The sequence below is a fragment of the Thermobia domestica genome, chromosome 11 (assembly GCF_964235325.1).
Source record: "Thermobia domestica chromosome 11, izTheDome1.hap1.1, whole genome shotgun sequence".
NCBI lineage: Eukaryota > Metazoa > Arthropoda > Insecta > Zygentoma > Lepismatidae > Thermobia > Thermobia domestica.
In genome coordinates this window covers 6,356,064-6,377,126 of record NC_137464.1, presented here as the reverse complement: position 1 = coordinate 6,377,126, position 21,063 = coordinate 6,356,064, and the positions used below count along the sequence as shown (strand labels likewise).

Sequence of the window (21,063 nt, the reverse complement as noted above, 5' to 3'; positions counted from 1 at the left end):
TGTGGCTTACGCAATATTTATTATTATTATTATTTCGTTTTTAGTATCATCAATTTGAGTTGTTATCTCTCTGCTGTACGTTTCTTTCTACTATAATGGTTGGCTAAGCTTAAATTAGTGTACAATTACTCTTAGAAAAATATATTTTATAAGATTTCCCTGACCAAATAAAATAATATCTTTGGGTTTTACGTCCCACGTTTATGCTGGCTAGGCTAAAGGAGACGGTGATGATGAGAAATGAATGAAATGGTGGAATGAAGAGAATGAGAGCTCCAGCAAACCCACACACACGGTGTCTGTCCACCACTAAGTTCACTTTGCGGGAGCTCGTAGAAACCCTGTACTGTAGGAACTTGTATACAAGTTTATAATTCTCAGTACTGCTTATTGTAGCGTTTACTGCAGACAATATATTTTTGTCACGAGTTCTTTCCTATATGTCATCAACGTTGAAGTATGCAAAAGCCACACTAAAATACTTTTTCTTATTATTCATTTCTTGAAGTTCAGCAAGCCAGAAATATACACCGATGCTAAGGGATATGGTCAATTATAAGTTGGGTAACAGTGGTGCAATAATGAAAGTGGGAGGAAACGGGAGAACCCCGAAAAAACCCATGCATACGATGTTCGTCCACCACAATAGTAACCTGACGGGAGTTGGAATCGAACCAATAACCTCACGTGCCAAATATGCGCGCTCTAACACTGCTCCACAGTCACTTCGCACCTGTTCTCTACAGACGTACTCCTGCTCGGATCCACCAGCTTCACTCTACTTAACCATCAGAAACAACAGTTGCTTGTAATTGCCACCTAGCACGAGTTGATCTGTGATGTCCGCATGATTGGTAATTTTTATGGCAGATCAATTTGCACATATTTCGGCAGGGTTGGCTGGTTTAAACCAGCTGTAAAAAAAAAAAAAAAAAAAAAAAAAAAAAAAAAAAAAAAAAAAAAAAAAAAAAAACTGGTTTAAACTATAAAACGAAAAATGTTCGTAAAAGTGTGTGTTTGTAAAATCTTGATGAACACACATTTGTGGGTTATCACGTTTCACTCCCGTATATTATTCGTATTATATTCAGACCTAAATTCCCCATTCATTACCCAAAAAAATTATACTACAAAAGCAACTTTTATATATATATATATATATATATATATATAAAGTTTATAAATGTTTGTTTTGTGATTTTTTTTTTTTTTTTTTGGTAGTTGTTATTATTGTTATGTAATTGCAATCAAAGAAATATTCTAAATATTGTTTCGTTTCAATGTTTACTATTGATAAAATACATCTAAATGCCGTACTTTTCTCTGTGTGTGTGGGGGGGGAGGTCATACAGACCCCACGAGAGGCATTTAGTGAAATGAGAAGTATCTTTGGTATCTATTTATGTATAAATGAGTCTGAGCCAAAGTGGACTCAAATAATTCGTATCTTTATTCACTTTTCTTACTGATATGCAAATTAAGTCGTTGTATTTCTTTAATTTGGACCAATAAAAGTCGTTGTTAACTAACTTGTACTAAATTATTTCTTCTGTACTCTGTAGTACTTTGAAATTGTCCATATGTAATTCTGTATAATGGTTTCACTTGTGCAACTGTTTATATTTTTGTCCTTCTGAAATGACTCTTGGCAGTTTATATTAAGAAGCATGTAAAGATTAGTACAACGTATTTTTATCAGGATTCCTTCGTAAGTAAGTCGGCAGACATATCGAATTTGTGGCCAATTAGTCCTGGTTCCGAGTTCAAATGGAGGACAATTTCTCTCGGATGTAACTCGAGAAGCAGTTTTTATTCCGCTTTATTCTTATGTGACCCCTTCCAGCATAACCCGGCTGTTGTATAATAACATCAAGGCGAAACAAACTTATTTCTGTCCATATGTGATATGAATATATAGAGCAAATTATTTAAACCAAATAAACCTGGTTTAAACAAAAAAAAAAAAAAAAAAGTTTTTGCCAACCCTGTATTTCGGTAACCGCCTCGAAAACACGAGTCAAGAATATCTCTGGAAATATGCAAAGAAAGAAAAGTAAAGGAAAACATTTTTCGGATTTGAAAAATTATTATAACTTCACAAAACAATGATAATTTTCTAACAATTATTTCTCTAACGTGTGTGCCGCAGGGTAGGTCCAAGATGTGGCGTTACTCGAGCAGACGGTTCTAGTAAACTTTGACCTATTTCTTGGCATTACTGCTGTATCGCTGGACCACACGATAATCGCAGAAAAAAGGAATATTATTTAGTTTCTCCCCCAAAATACTAGGTTGTAACCTCGATCCCTTGGTAGTGATTATTGTTTGAAACACTGTGTGAACGTATGGCATAAAATACGAACGAACTTGTGCTAGGAGGTCACTAAAAAACCACGAATGCAATCTAGCCGAGTCAGCGCAGCAGGAATGCCCGAGCGTGAGTGAGGGGGTGGGACCGTAGACACAAGGCGCGTCAGCGGCGGTGGGTATACACATAAAGGAGGATAATGGAAAACACTTTGTAGGATATCATAAAACGAATTGCTTATGTGTTGCATAGCTTTGGAAGAGATAGTAAATGCCATCCAAAAAAGTAACAAAATGTACTAAATCAGGTTAGATTCTATTAGGTTTGGTTATCGTTTCCACACTTACGATAAACTGTTGGCCTGTTGACTCTACCATGTCCTTCACACAATTTTAACAATTGACATTCCTTATTTTTGTATAACTCGAAAATTCTACACTGCCTTTTCCATAAATCATAACAAGCGTACCTCTCCGCCAAATAGTCCCTTCCGCCTCCATATCTAGTGTCGCTTACAACATCAAAAACAACAACAACTAACTTCTTAATTCAACTATTCCCCTCACCTCACTTTCACTCACCCTTCCCAACAAACCAGGGTAAATTCTCCAATTCATGTCGTAAATTTTCTAAAATTGGTACGGCTATACAGCAAATAACCCCATTTCTTACATTTTCAAGTGAGGGTAGAGCTTTGTATTTCTTTTAACAGAGCATTCACTAAATAAGGGTTGCATTACTACTTGCAGATTGACTTCAGGACTCAGTATAAATACAGTGTGGATATATGGCATAAAAACTAGTGTAAGAAAGATTAACAAACTGGTGCTAGGTGGCCACTAATAAGTTCGAATGTTATCTAACCGAAACAGGGCAGGTACGCAGTAGATGGGCACGAGCACTAGCGACGGGGGGCGTCCGTAGGGAGCATGCGCGTCAGCGACGAGGGTACACGCATAAACGAGGGCAGTGGAAGAGCATAAAATACTTTCATTACCACTCACAATTCATTTCAATATGCTGTGCACTAACAGTAATTACATATATTTACACTCTCATTTCTCCACAAAAAATGTTTTACATCGTATTTTACCTACAAATTTTCTATTTGGTAGAACCGTCTGCTCGAGTGAACCCTAAGATGTTAAGGCTTAAGTTAGTTTAGTTTATTTAAAGCTACGTTCCATTTTCAAACCTACTCTCCGGCAGCTAATCTATTTCGTTGACCTTCATCTGTTTCAATCGAAGTATTGGCATGTGCCAACAAAAATGGTAAACGTCATAAGGGCATTATTCCGAAACAAGATGTGAATTTTACTGTTGTACAAATTTGTACTCGTATATTCAAACTGTACGGATACAAAAAAAGACAAATTAAACCTATGAGACAGCTCTTTGTAAAATTTTATATAATGGTTTGGTGGCAACCTTAAGTTCATTAGTACGAATCGATGTGTACCAGGTTCTGTTCACATAGATAAGAATAAGTTATCGTTCACATGTAATGTACTATCCTAAAATACATCAACAAAATTTAACTTACCCTTATATCTAAGCACCATTCGAAGCTATCGCAAGCATATAAACACTAGCTGCGCAGACGTGCTAATTCTGGAAAATGGCATTCCGAAACAAGGCGCTTATCTGTTTACTGTTTAATAATGGGGTTAAGCTAGGTTTGGGTAGTTCATTTCACAGCTAGTTGTATATTCACCTCGACATAAAACAGTTTTGTACTCCATGTTTGTGCTGCACAAACATATTTAAACAGTCGAAATTATTATAAATACTTATGAGTTATCTGTTTACTGGTTTGATAGATACAGTGGAATTTGGAATTGCTGGCAACGCTGCCACGGGCCTGCGGAACATAGTTTAATTGAATAAGTTACTTTCGCGTTTATTCCTATAGTTTTATAAAAGCTATACCCGCAGTAAATCAAACATACGATCGCATGACATTTTTAAGGGCTGTACTTATTTCTTTATGATTACATGATTATTTATTTCTATTCCTTTCCTATGAACACTTTTAAATTCACATGTTGTCGCTCCGTACCTAAATACAATTTCACGTTTCACGAGGTAATAATACTAATTTTATAGTTTTTTTTTTGTTTTTTTTTCAGAATGGATTGCGTCTACAGGACACGGAATCTGTGTCTGTGCAGGGCCGGATTTCCCAATAGGCCCGGGCCTATGGGCGCAAACTCCCAGGGGGCACACGTCCGAGAGAAAAAAAATAAAAAATATCTAGAAATAAAAATAAATAGCCGTAACTTAACACATTTTTTGAATTGATTTTTAAAAATCAGGCTAATAAAGCATTCTAATTTTGAAGTTCATTGGAACAAATAATTGTTGGTAAAGTTAAACTATTTTTCAACATTATCCATCAACTTCGTTACAACATTGATCTCAAACACGAGAGAACTGGCTATAATTTTTTAATAAAGGTTTTTAGGAAAGTAGCCTAATTGGGCCTAGGGTCGCCAAAATTCTAAATCCGGCTCTGTGTCTGTGTTTTATGAATGCGACCCTTTAGTTTGTGATAATATTCATAATGTAATAACTATAATCAGGAACGCACCCAGAAAATTTTGTTGCGAGGGTACTAAATTTGGGGGTCCAATAAGACAGTATACAATGCTTATATAAGTGTGTTTTTCTAGAGCAAAAAAAAAAAAAAAAGAACTTTTTAAGTGTTGCTACCCATATTTCTTCAATATTGATAAAACTAGATCGTTTTATCAGAAAAGAAATAGTACAGACGCTGAGTGAGGTCAAATCGGAAGTCTACATGTGCCATTTCTCTACTAAACAAGTATAATTTTATTATGAAAATGTACAAATGGATGTTGAATTATGAACTTTTGGGGGAGTTCAGACCACATGCAGTTTAACTACACGGATCCATAATATAAGTTGTGATAGAAGTAGGGGTAGGAGTAGGAGTAGCAGTAGGAGTAGAAACGGGTTAGAAGCTCGCAGGGGTTCGTTGGGTTCTGTTCTAAACGTAAAATGGGCAAATTAAAGACTTCCCTAATTTTGGGGGGGGGGGGGCCTTGTACAATCTGTGGATCCGTATAGTAAAACTGCACCCCAGACCCTTTGAACCCGCGCATGGGAGTGCCTTGACTATAATTGATTTTTGTATGTTTTGCGTTGCGTTACGCACCGCAATTTTTAAGAGTGGAATAAGACTATAAAGTGTTTGTCAAATATCAAATTTTTTCGAGCAGGAAAGAATATCTACCATTTATAATGCGAACCATCATTCCGTACAGGTTTGAGTCTTGCAACGCAAAATTTGTGTTTCAGTTTGCGAGAGTCGGCATTGCAGTTACTTATAATTATTTTTTGCATTCTTTGTGTTGCAATCCCCAAATATAATGCACTGTTACCGAAAGAGGTCGTAATCTCTCTCCAACTTGCGATATGCAGGAAAAATTCTCTTTTCCTGGCTTGTTTATTCCCTACTTGACAACTGTTATATTGCTTTGTTTGGTGAATCCGTTTCCTTGAACATTCAGAAAATCAACTTAAACTATTGCTTTTGCAAAACTCTTCTTTCTTTTAATCCCCAAACGGAAACATGATGGCAGAAAGTGTTGCTATTTTCACTGCTAGTTTCTTATTTTAGATAGTGTATATTTACAACGAAGGCGGTGCACGTGAACCGGTTCACGCCCCTAAATCCGGCCCTGTACATACATGTATGCTATATACGTCCATTTGTATATGATATCCTGACCGCCCATATTGTTTCATACGGAAAGTACGTACACATGGAACACTTACAGAAAGTATTATAAAACATGCGGTTTCAGTTATACGTTTGTAGTACGTTTGCAGTCCAAAAACTACAGGATTTACAAATGTAACATACGATTTTACGTACACCACGTACACTTTTTTCTCAGTGTATGGTTTTGAAGCATGGTCTCGGATGCATAACTATTATCTACAGAGCACGACAATGAATGAGCCTCGAGACTTGGCAATACAATACAACTTGAAGGTGAAGGTCTGCTTTTAACATACCTGGGATTTACTAATTTTGTTGTACTTACTAATTCATGCAGTTAATGAGCAAAAAATTATCGGCCAAGGTTGATTTCCGCTTCACTGACTCGGGGTTGAATAGTTGGTTTCTTAACAATGGGGATGGGACGGAGGGAGGGTTAACATTCTTCCGAGCACTAACACTCTCACTTTGAATGCCTTGGTGACAGGGGTTCAGAACATGTATACTGGATTGTGGAACACACAATGGTTCAATACTTGCACTATCACATTCACAATCAGTATATCATACTGTAATTTGGACATCTTCGTTACGCTGACTAAACGATAAAAAAATACCTATAATTTACTCTTAATAAAAATCATTGGACAACAGTATTACAAGCCCTCCCACTGGTCTAGTAGCTAGCACGTGCGACTATGATGATCGATTCCCTATGGGAAAGTATTGAATGACAGTGGTTCAGATTCCACGTTAAAACTATAAGTGCATGTCTCATATAGCCTCGGTGATGAAAGGGGACGGTGAAAGATAATCAATTAATCAATCAACAGTATTTCAAATTTCAGCTGCATAAACAACCTATGACTTGTAGGACTAGTTCATTTTGTTAAAGCAGCTGTTTTAACGAAGTTTAGTATTAACGTGTCAGGTATTTCTATGAGATAAGAAAAAAACATTATTTTGTAACTAAATGATAGCTCTATCCACGTAGATTCTGCAAACAGAAACAATGAAAATCGATATAAAAGTGACTCACATTATTTTAACAAAAATCGATTTAGATAATAGTTTGGGCTGCTGCAAAAATAGGAAAAGTTAGAAAACTCCAATTAATTGTAAAAACTCCATTGATTGTAACAGGGGTTGACATTGGAGGGGGCATACGCCATTAATCAGTCCATTAAGATGTACAAGCTCGCGAGCATGGCTCTTGCGCTCAACTGGGCTCGGGCTCAATTATTGAGCCCGAGCCTCAATGAGACAAGTCAGTGCGAGCCCAACTCAGAGAAGTGAGCCCGAGTGCAAGGGAGCTCGAGCCCCAATAAGATACGTGAGCGCGAGCCCAATTGCGGGAACTGAGCCCGAGCACGAATGAGCGCGAGCTCAATTGAGAGAAATGAGCCCGAGCGCGAGCGCAGTCGAGAGAAGAGAGCGTGAGCCCAAGTGATCGAGAGTCCAGTTGAGACAGGTGAGCGCGAGCCCGAGTGAGTGCGAGCCCAGTGGAAAATGGCCATCTTTGATAGAAACTGCTTAGTCGGTTCTGCCGCACCCTGTTTATATAAGAGAGACAGAGAAAGTAGAAAGTCAAGGCATACCTGCACTATTGTCCGTTGAACCCGGTTTTATTTGAATACCTAGGGGGAAAAAAGAGTTGTTGGTTGATCACGATGTGACACTTTCACACTAATTATTCACTTCAAGAATGTATGAAGCCATACACCATAAACACTTCAAAACATGCATAACACAGTGGAGAACTTCTATCTTTTGTGTTGTGAATACCTAATGTTGTAGGACTAGGCTATTTTATTTCAAACTAAGCAATTGAAAATACACATGTTTTTCTAACACGCATGACATACACAAAACACTAACATATCTACTCATCTTTACTTAATTCATCTCCTCAACAACGGGATAGATCTTCGCTTGAATAGAGACTGTTAGGTAGCCTTCACATTAGGATCCTGTGAGACGTTCGCCTGAGCTGTAGCTGCTAGCTTTACATTGTCTTAAATGTATGGTACTTCTTCACAAATGCGCTTCGGTGCAAGTGAGCCGCTTCTCTGTGTTACAATGAAGATCACTCCGTCAGTAGCTGGCGGGGAAGAAAATAACACGTAGTCTTATGAGAGACCTTCACACGTGCGCCTCAACTCAGTTGCAATGAAGAAAAGTGTACATATATTTGATATTGAAAAGTTTCTCACTTTCGTGTTACTATGATGAAATGACATTTTATACTATTATACAGTTCGTTAAACGAAGTTATAGACATCCTGAAGTAATTGAAAGAATTGCTTTAATCTGTTGTCAGTTCAGGAAACAGACTCTAAAATAGGGACGCCAAAATTTTCAGGAAAAATTCCGGATTTCGGAACGAAATTTTTCTGAAATCCGGATTTTTTCTGAATCCCAGAATTTTCTAAATTCCGAATTTTTCGAAATTGCTGATTTTTTCCGAAATCCGGAATTTTCTAAATATGCCTTAAATTTCTGTTATATGTAGTTTATGCTGATATCAGTCACCTAAATTATGAAGGAACGTATTTACTAGGTAAAATAGGCTCAAGAAAATATCATATGAATTTCTTTCATCCCACAATCAATCCCATGACTGAAACAGTATAAAGGGACATTTTCTTTTTATACAACATAGCGTCACATGTTACTAAATATTGAGCTCTCTTGTGGCTATATAGTTACGTGTCTTTGGTGTGAGAAACCTGGGTTTGATTCCCAGTGGAAGTTCATGTAGTTCGGATTGTGTAGCATGTGTGTAACCTGCTTTTTCCATGTCTTATATAGCCTCGCTGCAGAAAGGGACACTAAACTCTAGTCTAATTTAATATTACAGCTATTAAACATTAAAAAATAGTGACTTGCCAAGGTGATGTTGTGAATTTGGACATCAAATCATATTTACTTCTTCTAGGCATATTTTGGTGGATTCTTTCCCAACCGATTTTCGGCACCTGTGATAATTTAATATTAGAGATAGATTAAATATAACTAGAGGTCTGCGCGGATGCGGATATCCACGGATATATCTGCATCAAAATGGGTATTTGCGGACATATATCTATCTCTTTTCTGTGCGGATAGCGGATAAAGTTGCGGATAATGTTTTCTACATTTTTCTACCTAAAAAAATGCTGTGAATTTTCTGATAATGGTGGAAAGAGCACTAGAAACGTTCGTTTTGAGTTAAAAGTTTGATAACCAGCTGAAAAATACTAAAATCAAAATACAAGTGTGTTTGAAGCTTGTGATTCAGTGACAGCAAAAGGACAAAAAATGACACGAGAGAGTTGTCCTTTTATTGTTGTTTTCAATATTTTTAGCAGCCGTTTTGTAGGTGAATGACATCTCTGACCTAAACAGAAAGAAACAACAGGCCCCATCGCTACTCCTCAAGTACCGCTATTTGCTGTAAAAAAAAAAAAATAATAATTGCCACCAACGCCCCTCTGCTAAAGCTGAAAATTTTCAAACCATTCGCCTTGAAGAGGAAGAAATGTCTTCAAATAAAGTTTTTCTAGCCTGAGAAGTCAGGAACCAAAACCCTAATTTAAAACGCCGCATCCCCTTCCATACACTGAAAACTGGTGCAGCAGAATTATCTTTGCCTTTTGTGACAAACTGGAGAAGCACGTAGGTCACCGAAATAGTAAACAAATCACATCATACGCTCATCTTTCTCTCTCCCTTTCTCTTTTAAAAAAAAAAGAAAAAATCTTCGCTGTTTCCTTTGAAGTACAGCAGGCAGATACTGAATGCGCATTTGCGACCCCTCTTCGGATAGGTGCCACGGACCTCAATGAACATTCCGAGGAATTGGAGTTTTATAACAGCAATTGTTTCTCTCTCTCTCTCTTTCTTCTTGTGTGTATGTGTATAAGTATATATGTTCTGGGCCTCTGGTAAAGAAAGAAAGAACAACCAATGCGCTGTTTCTCCTACCCTAAATGTGTCCAACAATGAGTGGGGGCTGCAAAGAAAAGCAGTAAATTCTAAACTTCCTCTATTGCCTCTTCCCGAAATTAACGGTATAGACTTCCTATTTGTATTCGAAGTTATTTTCACTTATAGTTTCAATAAAAGCGTGGTCGTGAAAGCTTGAGTTGATTTTGAGTTTAACGTTCCGTTCAGCAGCGAGGCTATATGAGACGTGGACCTACTGATTAACGTGGAATCCGAACCACATGAGGTCCCGCCGGGAATTGAACCCGGGTCTCCCAAGGCGCATACACTAACCGCTTAGCCACAAAGGAGCTTGGTCGTGAAAGCATGCATTGTATTGCGTTGTTAGTTTCGTCACTTATTTTTTAAATTTAGTGCAATTACTGGTGCTAGTGTCAGTTCGGGATATGTGGATGTATTTGCGGTCCTATGATTAACTTTTATTTCTTAATAACGTTTATTTCTATTTCGCCTTTATGTATAGAACAAATGCCCCTTTTTTATGAGTAATGATGAAGTTTAAAACCTTAGTGACGTGCTTTAAAATTAGTCGATTGAAAGGTATATTACCTACGTGGCATTATTTTGGTCCGATATCTGCATTTGAAGATCTTGGGTAAGTATATAAATCTTCATTAATTTCTAATTTGTATCTGCACGGTTTATATTGCATTTTATTTATCGTAGTTGGTACACTGAGAAAAATAAATGGTAACCTAGTGGGGGTTAATGGACAATTTAGCTGCTAGAACCAGTTAATAATTTGTAACAACCCTTCTGAGACAAAAAAGGTTAATTTTACGAGGTCGCCGGTAATCAATCAAGAAAGGTTACTAGAAAATGTGTAGAAACAATCCAGTGTTTGGTTGCTATTAACCTATAAAATAGGTTAGAAGAAGGTAATCAATTCAAGAAGGTTAATTTAATTTAAAACACTGTGTTGTTATCAACCGATTTTCACACAAGGCAAATTTAACCCTCCGAAACTTGTTTACTGGTAACACTGCATTACTAGAAGTACAAACAGCAAGGTCGCCATTTGCAATTTTAAGAACGAAAAGTTTTAAGAAGTATGAATACATCCGAAGGAATAGGAAAACAGTTATTAAAATATGGATTCTACATAAATTAATAGAGAAATGTGAAGGAAAGTTTATTTACGGAGGTTTATGCATATTCTGAGATTTAAATGAATAAAATGTTATGTGACATGTTTCTAGTACAAATATCCACACTAGATGGTAGCACTACTAGTTATGTAATTGTCGTCAGATAATTCACACACTCGTAAAAATAATTTTGTAATGTGTTCAGGAAACATAGTGCGTTTTACCTTGCTTTACGGTACAAATATCAAAATCCTTTTACGTCTTTGCTCATAGGGAAGAGTATCACCCAAACAAATTCTCACTGTTAGTTGTTAAATACTTGTGCTATTGGTTGCTTATAAGGTTAGGGCGTTACCCTTTAAACGGGATGACGAAAAAAAAAACAAGTACATACTACCAATGAAAATAAATTTAGGTAGTTATTATCTATTTTAGTATTGTATTTTTTGATGTGCTCGTGGCTGAGTGAATATCTGTTACTGTTATTTATTAAATAAGTTATACTAATCAAAATACACGGTTAGAACGTTGTCGCACCCTGTTTCGTTAACCGAGCAGTCGGTTATTCCAACATACTAACAAGGTTACCGGTTACAGGCTATGATTGATAGTGGTAACTACGTGATCGGTTAGCGTACCCCTGTGAGTTATTACACTGTAACCTAGCAATGTTAACCTGTAACGCAAGGTTACGATCACCTTCTCTCGTTAACCTTTTTGGCTTGGCTGCTGGGACACACGACTCTGTTGTCTATAAATTGACAAACTAACTTGGTTACTGCCCACCTTTTTCTTGTTTACTAGTAACCTTTCTTTTTTTTCCGTGTATTTGATCACGAGGAAACTGATATAATATATTGTTTCGTTTGATTCAGAAAACTACGTGTATTATAGAATATGTAAGTTGTATATATTTGCTACCTCATTATCTGCGGATGTGGGTGCGGATAGAGATGTTGCGGATAGAAATTCTACGGATGCGGATGCGATATTTTGTATCCACGCAGACCTCCAAATATAACTTTATGCGGTCTCAAAGTATAGGCTACTGAGCTTTCGAAGACAGTTTTTTAATGTCTTTCAATTTCAGTGTGTTTCTCGAGCACACTTCGTTTAGCATACATTTCTCCCTTGCACATAAAACGTATGCATTTGTGAAATCATCTTCAATATGCTACAACTAACCTCTGAATATTGGTTCATTTTCCCACGTCACTACGAAACTTCTGCATATAAATATCTGGTTTCGAACTCGACTCCACGCCCACCACTCTTTTCTCAAGTATTCCAGCTTATGATCGCATCATATTTATATGAAAGCAGTAGAATCGCGAATCACTGCAAATACAAAACACACTGCTTCAAAGAAAGTTATGATCCAAGTGAATATTTCAATTTGGATTTGCCAGATAGCCTGCTCTCTCTTTCTTAGTGGAGGTACGGTACAGACAGGGAAGATCAATGCTACATTTGTTCCTCTCACCCACCAAAAAGAGAATTGAGTTCTATTGTGATTTTATGGGCATCTTCCCGATCTGAGGTTAGGGATTCAAAAAGAAAACCATCATTTTGTTTACTCTTTCGTTTTACAGTCGATATTTTTGTCCCTATCTCTGCACAGACAGCTGTTCTTCCATATGCACAAAGAAAATACCAGTGGAAAATGTATATTCTCTCCAATCCTAAGATTGTCGTACGTTTTATAAATATTACTTTCTATGCTATCAACCAGAGCAGAAAATTATCGTATATTTTGATAATTTAACGCACACTCTAGCAAGGTTGTATAGTTTCACTGCTGTATTACAGTGGTGGCAAAAAGTCCTGAACACACTAATTTTTTTGCCTACTTTTTGTGTTTGACTTCATTTTTCGTTATAAAATTATCGCACTATCTTAAATATTATTATTGATTTTAATGTGTTTTTTCATGCTGATTTCAAATCTACTACTAGTTTTTTAATGCCTAAAATACTTTTTGTAGTAAAGCTGCCTGAACACAATAATATGAAATATCTGCAGAATAAAACAATATAGAATAACATAATATGAATAGAAGAATAACACGAAAATTGACAAATACGATACATTTAATACGCATTTTGAAAATTACATTGCTGTCACATGTTAGAACATCAATATTTTATGGGCCAGCCGTTTGCTTTAATTACGGCTCTACACCTTTTTGGCATGGAATGCACCAATTTCAAAAGAAGTTCTTTCCTGGCAAGTTCATTCTATTCACAGTATGGTCTTTGAACAATTTCTGAACTACCTTTGCACGGTGACAAGGAGCGTTATCGTCCAGAAAAATCCATGACTGATTCCCAAAAAGATCTCTCGCAGTTGGTAGCGATTTATTTTCTAGTATTTCAATGTAATCCATGGCTTTCACTGTTCCGCTAACGATGTGAAGTCTTCCAACACCACGAGAAGACATGCAACCCCATACCATCACTTTTGTCGGGTACTTTACTGTGGGCTTCAGACACTGAGGGCTGAATTCCTCATGAGTGTGTCTAGGGATGCGCACGAGTCGAGTCGAGACAGAATTTTCCTAAGAAAATTCGAGTCGAGACACAGCTCTTCCAATAGAAAAATATACGTTTTCCGAGTCGAGACATCACTTTTAGAGCACATTTTCGAGACGAGACAGCCTGAAATCTTGTCTCGTGCGCATCCCGAAGTGCGTCGTCTTACATAGGCACTACTTTGGTTACCAGAAATACAAAAATTGACTCTCGTCACTAAATATGACCTTTCCTAGTCTTTAATAGTCCATAATGAATGTTCCCTTGCCCACGTCAATTGCCTCTTGCGTTGAAATTCAGTCAGTAATGGTTTTGGGCGCGCTTTATAGCCTCGTAACCCAATTTCTAGCAGTCTTCCTCTAACAGTTCTTGAGCACACACTCACATTTGATCCCAAAGTCCATTGTTTCAAAATTTGCTTTGAATTAAGCTTTGTGTTTGAAAGTGAAATCCTGTGCAATAACCTGTCTTCACGTAAAGATGTTTTTCTTGGTCGTCCTGATCACCCCCTGTCCGCAGTAGGATTTGTTTCAGAAAATCTTTTCAACGTTCTCACGACAGTAGAAAGGCCACATGGTACTTTAGCAGCAATTTGGCGCATAGATTTCTTCCTTCAAATGTATTATTTTGTACTTTTTATTCTCAGGCAGATATGAAAACTTAGCCATAATTCCAATATTTTCCACAAACGCACTTCAAATTGCTTTCAATACACTACTAAACCACGTTTCACCTTCTCCTTTCAACCCTTTATCGCTACTGCTCTCTGCTTGGTTGAAATAACGGAGTATTCCATTGGTTGAAAACACACACACTCATTCTTACAGTGACCTTATGCTTTCTTATCAAGGTTTTTTTCAACGTATCAATGAAACTATTTACTTTAGATGAAATCTACAAACAGATTTAAAATCAGCATGAAAAAATACATTAAAATCAATAACAGTGCAATAATTACATAACGAAAAATGAAGTCAAACACAAAAATTAGGCAAAAAAAAAAAAAAAAGGTGTGTGTTGAGTACTTTTTGCCACCACTGTATTTACTACATCACACAAGCTTCGAGAAATGCTGAAGCAAGGGCTTAATTACCCATTCAAGCTTCTCTAAAAATTTCATTGTAAACTGTAAGGGCCTTATGCAGAGTAGAGATGTGTCGTTCGCGAACGAGTCGTTCCTTTGGAACGAATTTTTTCTGAGAACGAATGGAACGAATCCTTGAAAGGAATCAAACTTGAAAGGAACGAGTATGCACTGCAAAGCAGCATGTGTATCGGCTTTGGCAAATGGAAGAGACACTGGCTGAACATCTTCGGTTGAACACTTCCGTTTTGCTGCGAAATTAACGAAGTTCCCACGACCATTCCTTCCTCTCGCCCCGCCAACTCCTAAACAAAGAGTGGCGTGAACGAAGGAATCATGGAATCAAACTTTCCTTCGTTTTCTCAACATTGTCGTACAAACTACTACAGAAAACGAGGAACGAGGGACTTCACAAATAGAGTCAAAAGTGGATGTGGAACGAAGGAATCAAAAAATGCAGTCAAAACTGGTAGTGAACGAAAGAACTCACGCAAGGGCCTATTGGCCTTGTTTTTGAGTGGCGAATATATACTTCCGATTTACCACGAAGTTCCCCTCCACTCCCGTCTCCAGCTGGACACAAAGAAAAGACCATTGAAAAGAAATATTTAAACAAACATGAGTGTCGTATAATGCGAGCTGAGCTTCGCGAAAGAAACAAAGGAATTTAGGCAATGACAAATTTAATATATTACAAAATTTATTTGAATACAATTAGTTTTTATACGTTATGATGTAACTTTTAATGATGTAATCAAAAGGTCACTGGTAAAGTAAATAAAACTTTTCTTCCTCTGAACTCTCACTGTGAATCAGTCCAGTGTTGAATTCAGACATGTTCAAGGGGGCTCAGCCCCCCTTGAATATCTATATATAGTGCATATCTAGAATATAGTGTATATCTAGAATATCTATTGCCCCTCCTTGTACAAAAATCTGAATTCAACACTGAATCAGTTGTATATAAATACACATATGTTCGTTGCAGCACGACAGTGTAATAATCATAAACAAAAGAAAGGAAAGCTTTAGTTTAACGTCCCACGATTATGAAAACGCAGTGCTAAAGGAGACGGATGAAATTGCAAGTGAATGATGATGAAAGAAATGGTGGAATGAGAAAGTGGGAGGAAACGGGAGAACCCCGAGAAAACCCACGAGCAACGATATCGTCCACCACGAACTTACTTGGGCGGGGATCGAACCCGCGACCCTTCACACCAGAGGTAAGTGCTCTACCACTGAGCCCCCGCGCCTCCAATAATCATAAACAGTCCATTCACATGTAGTAAACACACGTAGTTTTAAACAACGTAACAGTTCTTAATGCAAAAATAGTTTTCTGATAATTAGATACTTGTGTTACATAGTACAATCATTGCCTCATTTTGAATATCTGTGTTGGGAAAATAGATGAAAAGATTGAATTGCTTTATAGGCCCTGACAAGAATTTTGCGAGAGAAGGGTGAGATGAATTTTCACGCGTGGGACCGAGAAGAATTTTTGCGTGGGGGCTGATTCTGAAGTTCTGCCACTGTTTCCTTGGTATTATAAGTAAGAGAAAAAAGAATGACAACCCATCTTCATTCATCTTGAAGAACTTTATTGTACTCGTTCCTTGTTTCCAATGTTCATTTTGTTGTTGTTTTCTTTATTTGGGTCCGTGCCCGCCAAGAGAGACAGAGGAAGAGAACATGGGTACCGGGTAGATAGACGGAAATTTTATGTTTCTTCAAAGAATACCAATACGGATTGAAGTTTTTAATCTTGACCTAGACGCACAGGTTCGTCTCTTTTGTTTCCTGAATGAGGACAAACATATGACAACCCAAGCAACATACCTCCCTTTCCAAGAGAACAAGAGCTTTGTTCCAAACCAGAACTCCCCGCCCCCTACAGTCAGACCAGCAGAAACAAATGAGATGGCAATAGTTTTTTTTTTTTTTTTTTTTTTTTTATACAACTTCCTGCAAGCTTCAAATGTATTGGTTCCACCACAACCCAAGGTTTCCGAGTTTTCACGATATACAACGGAAGAAATGAACGAACATGTGTTGCTTGCATCTCCGATGGAATCAAAGTATTCATGTTAGAAAGGAACGACTCGTTCCATGGATTCGTTCCTTTTTATGAGTTCTTCTAGTGAACGGAATCAAAGGAGTCGATTCCATAACAGGAATCAAACTTCCCAGAGTCGTTTTGACGTGTCATTAGAAGCATACTAAAGAGTTCGACTAACATATGTTCTCTGCTGTAGTCAGGTGTTTAGTATGACGCTAATCATAATGTCAAAACGACTTTGCATAAGGCGGTAAGTAACGTAAATTTTACTCTTCACGACTCCCACTGAAAACTAATAACTTTCATCTATTACTTTATCTACGAGTACCTGTAATATTTTATTTTCCGTATAGGACTGCAACAAAATTCTGTGGTTTGTTTATAGAAGCGAGACTACTAATAATATCAAAAGTAAAATGCTCAATAATACTTCTGCATACTTGTAAATAACGTTGTGTGTTTCGATCATTAACGGTGATGTATGTGGTGCCATCTCTTGACTATAACGTAGGCTGGAAAAAATTTGATACTATTTATGAAGTCTGAGCAATGACTAGTTGCGGTGCCAATCCCCCCTCCCCAGGGCCACATTAATGGGGGGCTATAGCCCTAGGCTTCTAGGTGGACAGGGACTTCCACTCGGATCAAAATCTCAACTAGCTATCTAAAAAGAATCATGAATATACAATCATCATAAAATGAAATATCAAAAATATGATACATATTCCCTTAACTTTAATACCGTGCTTTCACAGAAATGTATTAGGTGCAGTGGCGAAGCGTAATCCCACAAGTAGGGTAGGCCCGACAAATTAATAACACAAATATAACATTTCATGTATTACACAATGTTTAAAATTACACTCAGAATTCTATTTTCCTTATTGAGTTTTTTTTTTAAAAAAAAAACTACAAAATCTATTTCATTTAAAGAACTTTGTTAGCTGTAGGTATTTTTAACACTGCTTAGAGTTGAATTCATGAGCATGTACACATAGTAGATTTTGTTGTTGTTGTTTAACAAGAAAGAACGACTATATAAGCAAAAGTAGTCGGAAAGTAGTCTATTATTATTATTATTATTATTATTATTATTATTATTATTATTATTATTATTATGATTATTATTATTATTATTATTATTATTATTATTATTATTATTATTATTATTATTATTATTATTATTATTATTATTATTATTATTATTATTATTATTCAATAAATATTTACATGACGAAAACACGCAATATGTGTTAATGGAATATTCCTATTTAGCTGCACTATAAATATTTTGAATCGCAGTTCATACTTTCTTCTGTCTGGGATTTGCAATGGGATGAGTGGAATTTCTTCCTTACTTGCTGTTTTCATTTTCTGCATATTTGAAAATGGAAAGAGAGAAAAAGAAAGTACATTCTTACAGTTAAGAGGGAGAAGGAGTGCGCCACAGCGGCCGGAATATTGGTGTTCAATTTAACATGGGATCTCAACCATTTTTTAGGCAAATCACGGTTTCATTTTGTTCTTTCGCAAAAATGTCTCAGTAGCGCACTAAATATGATGCATCTCATTTTAAAGGTGCAATTTGAACGCTGTGCGTGATATTTTCTTCTTATAAATACAGATAATTATAATCCAAATTCCCATAAGAAAATGATCAAAATCAGACGGAAAAGTCTTCTGTTTTTTTACAGTAAGGAAAAGAGCTAAAAACTCCGGACTTTTTTGAGAATGGAGTACAATCTTTGTATTTGTGCGCTACTGTACTATTTTTTCGCTGTTTCCAAAGACATCCATTTCACAATCGATGAGAAATTATATCCTTCATAATTGAATCTACAGAAATCAGAAATCAGATTTTTTCGTGTTCACGTACTTGGCCGTATAACTGCTAGATGGCACTATAGTCATTCCTCATACCCCTTTCCTTCTCAGCGGGAGCTAGTCCTTTTGAAAATCTACTTTATACTTCTTAACAGGGACGGGAGGAAGGAAATCATTGTGAAGAACGGAAACTTCAAACACGAGGAATGGCAAAATTTATGACCTCTTTGGTTGATGGTTTCTGTTTCAGCAGTACAGTGTGTTTGTAGATGGTTTCTGTGAGAAGAAGTAATTTGTGTTTGTAGCGATAAAGTCAACCTTTCGACAAAAATTTGTGAAGGAGAAGCCGAACCAAAGTCTTCGTTTATCTATTCCAAGAAAGAAATGAAAACTTCCTGCAGGCTAAGAATATACATGCAAGAGAAAAAATAAGATACATTATTATAATCTTTAGGATAGATTAATTCCCGAAATATTCTTTGTTTACCTGTCAAAAAATCAAGAATAATATGGTATAAAGCTCTTTCATCAGCTTCCATCGTACAACATACTAGATACACACATTTATATACATACATACATGTACATATATATATATATATATATATATATATATATATATATATATATAGTGGCGGATCCAGGATATGATCAAGGGAGGAGGTAAACCATAGTTTGCCTCTTTATCCAGAGTAAACAGGATTGAAGCCTATTTTATCCAGTGTATACCTGAGCGTCAAGAGGGGGGGGGGGCTATAGCCTCTATAGCCACCCTTGGATCCGCGCCTGTATATGTATACTATTTACAGTGCCGGAGTTACGTGTAAGCGAAACGAGCTATAGCTTAGGGCTCCGCTCTCTTGGGGGCCCCAAAATCTAAAGAAAAATTGGATTTCTAAAATATAAGAAAATTTAAAAAAATAAAGTAAAATTTATATATACGTAGCAACAGTGCTTCCTGCTGTGTAGCCTACGTTCGTGTAATTAATAGGGCTCCTTCTACCAGTCTGCTTCCTAAATTATCTCTAGTTTCTTCATTGCTGTATGTAGGGTGCGTATGTTCATCTGGACACATAAAGGACCCCATTACCTTCAACAGCTTGGGGCCCCACTAAACCTAAATCCGACTCTGACTATTTATGCATGTTTGCTCCCTCTTTTTTCGAAGCAGTGCTTCTTTGATATTGTTTCCAATTTCGGTAGGTTTTACCAAGGGGGGAAGAGTCCTTACTCATTCCAGGCATTCAAACTAGGGACTGGACTACTTGCTTCCAACATTCTGTCCCCCATGTTTCCCGGTCTGAATCAATTGTCTAAAGCCCATAAAACATTCAAATTCATATGTAGATGTTGGTCATCAGTGTCGACACCTAAATATTTCTCAATCAACGGTAGGGGTGTTTGGTATCCTCAATCTGTCTCCCTCTTATTAGCGGAGCGGTAGTAATATTCGGTAGTAATTCTTTTAAAAAAAATGTTTTTTAATGTATGTAGTAACGCATAGGAAACTAAATTTTAATATACCCTACTAGTATAGAAACGTACCATACGGTACCTTACCAAAATAAACACCCTATGCCAAGGACGCAAACATTAACAATAATATAAAAAGATAATAATAATCATTTTAAAGATATTCTTTCATTAATCAAGTTGCACTTAAAAGTTTAAAAAAAATGTTTATGCGTGACTAAAAAAAAGGGATGCGCTCTCATATAGGCTTACAGTTACTTTATAAATTCTTAAATTGACGCACTCCATTCTTTTTATTTAGTCTTGCATAAACAAAATTATTTTTAACTTTTTAGTGGGAATTTATTAACAAAAGAATGTCTTTAAAAGGTGTCTTATCATTTTTTTTTAATTCGTTGGACACCTTTTTCAAATCCTAAAGTGATATGCAACCAGGGATACCAGGGCTGGTTAAAGGCTAGTATTTATTTTAGGATAAGGAAGTTGAAAATAAAAAACATATTAAAATTTGCGTTTAAAATAAATAGATATATTGCAAAGTATGAAAGTAAGAATGGAATATTGTATTGTCACCGGACTTACATCGCTCTGCAACAGTTCTTAGTTCTATGACGTCAGGGAACAAGTTCAATTTATACGAACACTTATTTAATGTTTGAAACAAACACCTGTTACATCCTTGTACACTCATGTTCAAAATGATTGTCGCATATCTATAACTGTCTTCTTGTAAAAATATCATGTAATAATGATTTTGCAGGAGACTTTTAATACTGATACTATGTGTACAATCGGGAAATATATGTGGTAAATTTCATAGGAAAATACAGTAATTATAAATACGAAGATTAGAATGAGTAAAATACACCGTAAAATGTTGCTAAATGGACACGAAAGTTTTGTTTTCGTTTTATTGTTCTTATTTACTGCTCTTTTGACATGAAATTTGCCACATACA

At 36.5% G+C, this 21,063-nt stretch overlaps 1 protein-coding gene across 2 annotated transcripts in view; it reads right to left on the bottom strand.

The window, feature by feature from the left end:
• The window catches only part of LOC145663847 (uncharacterized), a 42,086-nt gene extending 37,721 nt beyond the window's left edge, over positions 1–4,365 (bottom strand). The window contains exon 1 of one of the 2 annotated variants that reach the window (XM_081729967.1): positions 3,852–4,365. The gene's annotated coding sequence lies outside the window, so the exon portion shown is untranslated. Of the gene's footprint in view, positions 1–3,736; positions 3,756–3,851 lie in introns of those variants that run through there. The other variant, XM_081729969.1, reaches the window with a different exon arrangement.
• Positions 4,366–21,063: the final 16,698 nt, after the last annotated feature.